The sequence below is a fragment of the Sander vitreus genome, chromosome 24 (assembly GCF_031162955.1).
Source record: "Sander vitreus isolate 19-12246 chromosome 24, sanVit1, whole genome shotgun sequence".
Lineage (NCBI taxonomy): Eukaryota > Metazoa > Chordata > Actinopteri > Perciformes > Percidae > Sander > Sander vitreus.
The window spans coordinates 15,762,150-15,769,499 of record NC_135878.1 but is presented as its reverse complement, the minus strand read 5'-3'; the positions used below and the strand labels follow the sequence as shown (position 1 = coordinate 15,769,499).

The 7,350-nt window shown below is 41.6% G+C and overlaps 1 pseudogene across 1 annotated transcript; it reads left to right on the top strand.

Moving 5' to 3' along the window:
* The first annotated feature begins 354 nt into the window (after positions 1-354).
* LOC144512536 (coatomer subunit gamma-2-like) lies at positions 355-6,390 on the top strand (annotated as a pseudogene). The gene is made up of 17 exons (XR_013501012.1): positions 355-385; positions 980-1,032; positions 1,141-1,221; positions 1,320-1,391; positions 1,546-1,635; positions 2,166-2,183; positions 2,372-2,458; positions 2,623-2,752; positions 3,188-3,397; positions 3,588-3,663; positions 3,872-3,975; positions 4,269-4,337; positions 4,500-4,682; positions 4,949-5,078; positions 5,559-5,697; positions 5,883-5,932; positions 6,301-6,390. The product of XR_013501012.1 is annotated as a coatomer subunit gamma-2-like (transcript).
* Positions 6,391-7,350: the final 960 nt, after the last annotated feature.

Genomic DNA, 7,350 nt, shown 5'->3' with positions numbered 1-7,350 from the left:
GATTCTGGCTCTTTCTAGAGACTAAAGGCTACCAGGGGGCTAATAAGAAACAAAAAACTAAGCAACTAGTACAACATTTTCTCAAATAATACTGTATAATAATACTTATTTCTTATTTGTATTAATAATTTCTCTATATATTTCTACATATATATTTAAAAAAGTATTTTGATTGATAGAAACATTATCAATCATTGATTGATTGCTAATGTTTCTTGTCAGCAGCGCCCCCTGGCGGGCGTAACGCGTCATGGTTCTGACGTATGTTTCGTGGTCGTTTCAGCTCCTCTTATGATCGAGGTTGAGACCATCTTCTGCCCTCGTCCGCCAGCTTCATTCCGACATAATAATTAAAAAAGTTTTGATAAGAAAGACGAGGAGTCTGGTAAGCTTGGGTAGTAATTCTTTTGAATAGTGACAGCGTTTGATCAATGGACAGACAAGATGTTGGACGCTTTGGAAGCTAACGCGGGGCTCGCCTGTTCCGACAGCTAGTCACTTTAACTAGTCGGCTGACTAGTTAAAGTGACTAGCTGTCCAGTAACGGTAGCTCGCAGGCTAAGTCATATTGTTATCACAAACCGATTTACAGTTGCATTAACATTTGTACCCACTATTGTTTGATGTCACATTAACACCAGCCCTTAGCTGAGTTTAGCATTGCAAGCTTGGCAGTGTCAGCTTGATGTTGTGATGTTAGTTTTGCTCAGTTAATAGACGTGTCCTCTCTAAACACCAGCTCCAAATATAGATGGATGAATCTTGCTGCAGTGATGCTTTTAAATGAGATCTGCCTTCAGTTTGCATGTGTTGCTTGCATGTTTGTTTTAGTTATTGATCCATTTTGAATTATAGGTATCTTTAGCATAAGCTGGCGTCAACTCTGCGTCCTTTTCGTGTGGTAGCTTTGAATGGAGTTAAATAAAGTTATACAATGTTAAACTACACAGGCGTCTCACTCTACTGTTTGGACATTTAGGAAGTGGGTCGAACCCTTTCCAGCATCTGGAGAAGAGTGCTGTGTTGCAGGAGGTAAAGTTAGCACTTTATATTGCGTAAAACATATTCTGCTCTTATATGAGTCAAATAAACAATATCCTAACCTCTGAAATAAAACCAGGTGTCCCTTCTTGTTCACAGGCGCGTATCTTCAATGAGACGCCTGTCAACCCAAGAAGATGCCTCCACATTCTCATCAAGATTATCTTTCTCCTCAACCAGGTAAAAGTTGTTAAAGTAGCTTTTTATTGGCATGTGTTGAGTTTGTGTGTGTCCACCTATCTTAAGTCTCTCTCACCCCCATGTCTGTGTTTATTCAGGGAGAGCATTGTGGGACCACAGAGGCCACAGAGGCCTTCTTTGCATTGACCAGGCTCTTTCAGTCCAATGATGTAAGATTTAATTCATTCATTCATTAGTTAATGGGTTAGATTCATAATGGGTTTTTTTTACATTTAGATTCCATTTTAGCTCAAGCTGCATATCATCAGTCTGTAGTGTTCAAATATAAAAATGGTAAGTTCATACTCTTTCATTCTCTCTCAGCTAACCCTGAGGAGGATGTGCTACCTGACAATCAAAGAGATGGCCAACATCTCTGAGGATGTCATCACTGTCACCAGTAGCTTGAGACCATGATGTCCATGAAAATGGCTTTGAGTTTCATCAGGCTGTATGCAAATACTGTAATTTCCCCCAGGTACTTACTTGAAGTACCTCTGAAACACTTTATCCATACTCTGTTGTTTTAATGCAGCTGTTATCATCTAGTATGTAAAAAATGTAGATATTTAGTTATGACATTTTTTAAACAGACAAGGTCTCTTTGACTCTTCGTTAATGTGTTTCTGTAACCGTTTACAGTCAGTGTCTTTTCTTATTCCTTGTGTGGTATTTTACAGCCTGACCAAAGACATGACTGGGAAGGAAGATGTATAGATGTGAGTGCTTCTTTTACTTTATTTTCTTTCTTGTTGTCTCCCCATCTCTTCCTTCACGTTGTCATCTCATGCAAGAAAGAAAACATCCTGTTTTATATATTATTTCTTATGATTGAAAAACTGAAGCGTCGTTTGTTGAATTTTCCTTGTCTTTTCCACAGACCACCATGCTGCAAGCCATTGAGAGATACATGAAGTTGTTCACAATGTGCCCATTGTGTCCAGCCCCTGGTCTCCTCACTGGTAAGAAATGGCACAGTTTCATATTTCACTTATGAATCTAAAAGTAACTTTTTAAGTTGGGTCTGGTTTTCAAATTTTTTTTCCTGCTGTTTTTTTGTTGTTGTTTTTTTGATACTTGATATAAAGTTGTTTAATTGTATATCATATAATTGCTGGTGGATAATGAAGTCTTTTCTGTTTGAGTTCAGCACATGGTGAAGATGAGCTACGATGTGGTGAAGCGTTGGGTGAATGAAGCCCGGGAGGCTGCTTCTAGTGACAACATCATGGTCCAGGTGGGTAGTACAGACAGACTTAGGAATTCATGTTATTTTGAACCATTCATTTTGTGTGTAGAGGGAAGATTAATATGTTAGTTTGTTCAGATTAAACAGATCTGTTAAAACACTTTTTACAGTTTAATCTCAAAGCTGTTGTTTGTGTATGTCCCATCTTCCAGTACCATGCCCTAGGCCTGTTGTATCACCTCAGGAAGACTGACCGTCTTGCTGTCACCAAGATGCTCAACAAGTTCACCAAGTCTGGTCTCAGGTCTCCCTTTGCCTACTGCATGCTCATCAGGATCGCCAGCAAACTGCTAGATGAGACGGATGGAGGGTAAGTAGACCTGCAGCAATCTGATGCTCTATTAGACACACACACAGACATCTGGGTATACTTGCACAGTACAGCTGATTCCCCACTGATCAATTATTTGTCATCATCTGTGGTATCTCCGAACCGGATTTAAGCTGTAGTGCGTAACCTTTTTGATATTAATGAACGTCCGTTACATTCAAGCCATTGCTAGATGAGTTGCTACAAAGCTAACATGTTAGAAAACAACTACTCAAAAGATAAGACATGGTTTATAACAACAGATATACAATATATATCAGTGTTGATTAATAGGGTTTAATGTGTCTGTCCACAGATTATATGTAGTACTATAACTTTAAGGCCTACAGTGTATGTTGCAGTTGTGTTTACGACTTACATTCCTCTCCCTGCAGGGTGGTTTTGAGTACAAGTGGGCCGTCGTGGACTGCAGCATCAAGGACAACCCAGAGAGCAAAGAGACAGGCTTGGCCCACCTGTGCAAGTTCATCGAGGACTGCGAGCACCCTGTGCTAGCCACAAAGATCCTGCACCTACTGGGCAAAGAGGGCCCACGCACCCCCCAGCCCTCCAAGTACATCCGCTTCATCTTCAACCGAGTGGTGCTGTTTGTGCAGGTGAGATGGAGTGGGATTACTGTGTGAGCCTCACAATGTTTAGTAATGCCACTCATTTTGCCCCAACCTTTCTCCACTCCTCTAATATCAAAGTGTCCTGCATGACATCCAGTTTATTGATACATATTCACACTATTTTCATGGCATTTTTATAACCAGTTGAAACATTTGTTTCTTCTTCCACCCTCAGCTGCAGTCAGTGTTTTGGCTAAATGTGGTGCTCAGAATGATGATCTGCTGCCGAGCGTCCTGGTTCTCATGCAGAGGTACTCATTTACTTTCATTTGTTCATTTACTTCTTACGTGACTGTGTACCCCCACATTTCCTCTTTATGTAGAAAGTACAAAGAAAACGTTGAAATTGTTGGTAATGGACTCATGAAATGTAATACTGTGTAGACCCTTTACTATACACTTGTGTTTGAATGAATATGTGATGAAGTCTCACTTTAACACACATGGCGGTTCTCACAGGTGCATGATGGTCAGTGATGATGAAGTGGGCGACAGAGCTACTTTCTACATGAACGTGCTACAGCAGAAGCAGAAAGCTTTGCATGCTGCCTACATCTTCAATGGTGAAGACACACACACACACTCACTCACTCACACCCTCTCTCTCTCTCTCTGTGTCTCTCTCTCTCTCTCTCTGTCTCTCTCTCGTTGTGTCTCTCTCTCTCTCTCTCTCTCTCTTTGTGTGTGTCTCTCTCTCTCTCTCTCTCTCTGTCTCTCTCTCTCTCAGGGTACACTGTCTGACTGCTACTCATAGGGGCTGCTGGTCAAAATGTACAAACTCACTCAGCAGGTGATGTCAGGATCATGGTCAGGAATCAGATAGTTGAGGAGCATCTGTTGTTTTTTTTCTTCCCAGAAATTGCCTCTGTTGCCACCAGCAAACTGCCAGAGAAGTTGGCCCCGTCATGCCAGGACATTTATCAGGGTGACATCCTAAAACCACCCGTTATCAGATTTAAGATGATGCAATTAAACACATTAGATACTCACCTTAATACTGTGGCCTGATGTGATTTAATACAATTACAGTCTTGTCTGTCCTCTGCTTTTGTTTTTAATCTGTCTCTGCTTTGCGTCCGTTTTACAGAACAACTGGCGGCCATCCCAGAGTTTCCAGGGTCTCGGCCCGCTCTTCAAGTCCTCTGAGCAGGAGCAGCTGACGGAGGCTGAGACAGAATACGTGGTGCGCTGTGTCAAACACACCTTGGCCAGGCACATGGTGTTCCAGTTGGACTGCACAAACACTCTGAAGGACCAGCTCCTGCAGAAGGTACCGGCTGAGAGGGGATTTTGTTTCATGTTCATTTATGTTTTAATTAACTTAGATTTTTCTGGAGGTCCCTGTTAGATATTTTTCTCTAATTCTTTATTTGGACTCTTGATTAGTCTTGGCTGCGAAAAAATAAACCAGTCCAAGAGAAGAAGAGAGAGTCCACAAGTGACACAGTATTTAGAATTGTTTCAAGATTTCAAACAGTAGTTAAAGTAAAACGCGAATACATTTGAAATGACGTATGAATGTATCGTGTATGTCAGGTCGTAGTGCAGATGGAGCCATCGGAGTCCGACGAGGTGATACAATACATCCCAGCAGCCAACGTCCCCTACAGTCAGCCTGGTTCCTGCTACACTCTGGTCCGCCTGCCCGAGGACGACCCCACCGCTGGTAGGAACACTGGGACGTTATTGGGCTTATGGGAGGGCAATGACAGACTGTCAGAGAAACTGTGTTCATGACATTTAGATCACAAATAGGTTACCCAGTTAGTGACTACCTTATGCATCTACAAGGTCTGAAATGATATCTTTTGAGCAGCAAATTGTGCGGTTAAACAGCATTGACTGTATATAAGATTTAAGATGTGTCCTGTCTGTCCACAGTGTCTCTTTACGTTCAGTTGTACTATGAAGTTTCTAGACTGTGACCCCAACACATGACAGTTATGATGATGAATACGTAGTATGTAATCATGACACACCCTCAAACTTTTAAAACGAGGAAAATGATTTTTTTATTTTGTGCATTGTCATCAATGTAAATTTTCCTTCTCTTTGTTTCCCTCTTTGCCTCTATCTCCAACTCGTTTCTCCTCGTCCTTCCATCTTTCCTGTGTCCCTTATCCTCCTCTGCCCTGCTCTTCTTTAGCTGGAGGATCTGGAGGTATCGGTTGCAGACCACATCCAAAAGGTTTTGAAACTGAACTTTGGTGCAGCGTGGGAAGAAGTGGGAGATGAATTTGAGAAGGAAGAGACTTTTGCCCTGGCGTCTGTATGAACTCTAGACGGTAAGTCAGAAATGTAGGGCTGAAATCATTCAGTCCATTGTCAAGTTTCATTACTTTTTGTGTAGTTTTTGCAAATAACTGCTTCCAGAGAGATTTACAAAACATGTAAAGTTATGTCATTAAAGCTTTATGCAATAACTGCCGCCCAGTGTGTGACGTGACTCATCCATGGTTTTCTTTTACAGAGGCGGTGCTTCCTGGGAATGCAGCCATGTGAGTGCTCTGACAAAAGCTGGTGGGTTGATGTCAGGATGGTTGTGGTCACTGTTGGATCTTTTTTTTTTTTTACAAATTGCTTCCTTAAAAACGTAATTTAGCCTGTTATCTGTCATGTAATGTTTTACATGTCATATCTACAAATAGCAGATTCATTTTAGATTTTAGTGGATTCCAAATTTTTTTTTTTTTTTTAAAGTGTACAATTAGATTTAAGAACAAATTCTCTCATTTAGATACTTTTTCTATCAAACATACTATTAAACACAAACTATCCAGATTTTATATAAAAATATCATAATTGACATGCCTGGTGAATCGAGGTTCTGTCAGGCGTGATTTGATTGGCCACTGAGCACTCTCCCTCCCTCCCTCCCTCTCTCTCAGGTGTGTTTTGGGGGGGTCATGATGTGCTGGTTCATGCTCGCTGGCCGATGGCGTCACCATGCAGGTGATGAAGAGACGGTCGTCGACATCATCCTGGCCTCAGTCATCCTGGTCTCAGTCATCCTGGCCTCAGTCATCCTGGCCTCAGTCATCCTGGCCTCAGTCATCCTGGCCTCAGTCATCCTGGCCTCAGTCATCCTGGCCTCAGTCATCCTGGCCTCAGTCATCCTGGCCTCAGTCATCCTGGCCTCAGTCATCCTGGTCTCAGTCATCCTGGCCTCAGTCATCCTGGTCTCAGTCATCCTGGCCTCAGTCATCCTGGTCTCAGTCATCCTGGCCTCAGTCATCCTGGTCTCAGTCATCCTGGCCTCAGTCATCCTGGTCTCAGTCATCCTGGGCTCCGTCGGTTAAAGCGAAGCAGCACCGTGCCAACACAACCACAAGACACGGCAAACTCTCTGAGACATCACACAAAAAAATGTAAATGTACAATGACATTGTTTATTATGCTGACATCATTCAACCTGAAAAACAAATAAACATAAATGTTTTATTACTTCTAGTTTATGAACTAAAAAATGTTTCTTCATACGGTCTGCTGGTCCTCATGTTTTCTTCTATCAAATCTTCAATAAATTCTGACTGTCAAAGTACATAAAGTTCCATCATTCAGACACTTGTTTTATTTAGACATTTAAGGTTTTTTATGGACATCAAGAGAAATGAATAAAATGATCAATTCATTTAGAATGCAGCTGATTGCAGGACTCAAAACACCAACAGAAACTGGAGGGAATCAGAACGATGTCCCACAGATAAGGTCAGTAATTGCACAACCTATAACTTTCACTGTCATGTTGAAAGAGGGTCCATAAACTAATGGTGTTACCATCAGATTAGTGATTCAGTTGTTGCATTAAGTACAATGAATAATGTTTCTAGCTCACTTTAGATGTCTTCCAGGGAATTGACATTTTAGGGTTTGACGCTGGTAAATTAACCCATCACTCGTGTATAAATCTCAAACTGATGCAGCATTACTCCTGGTTA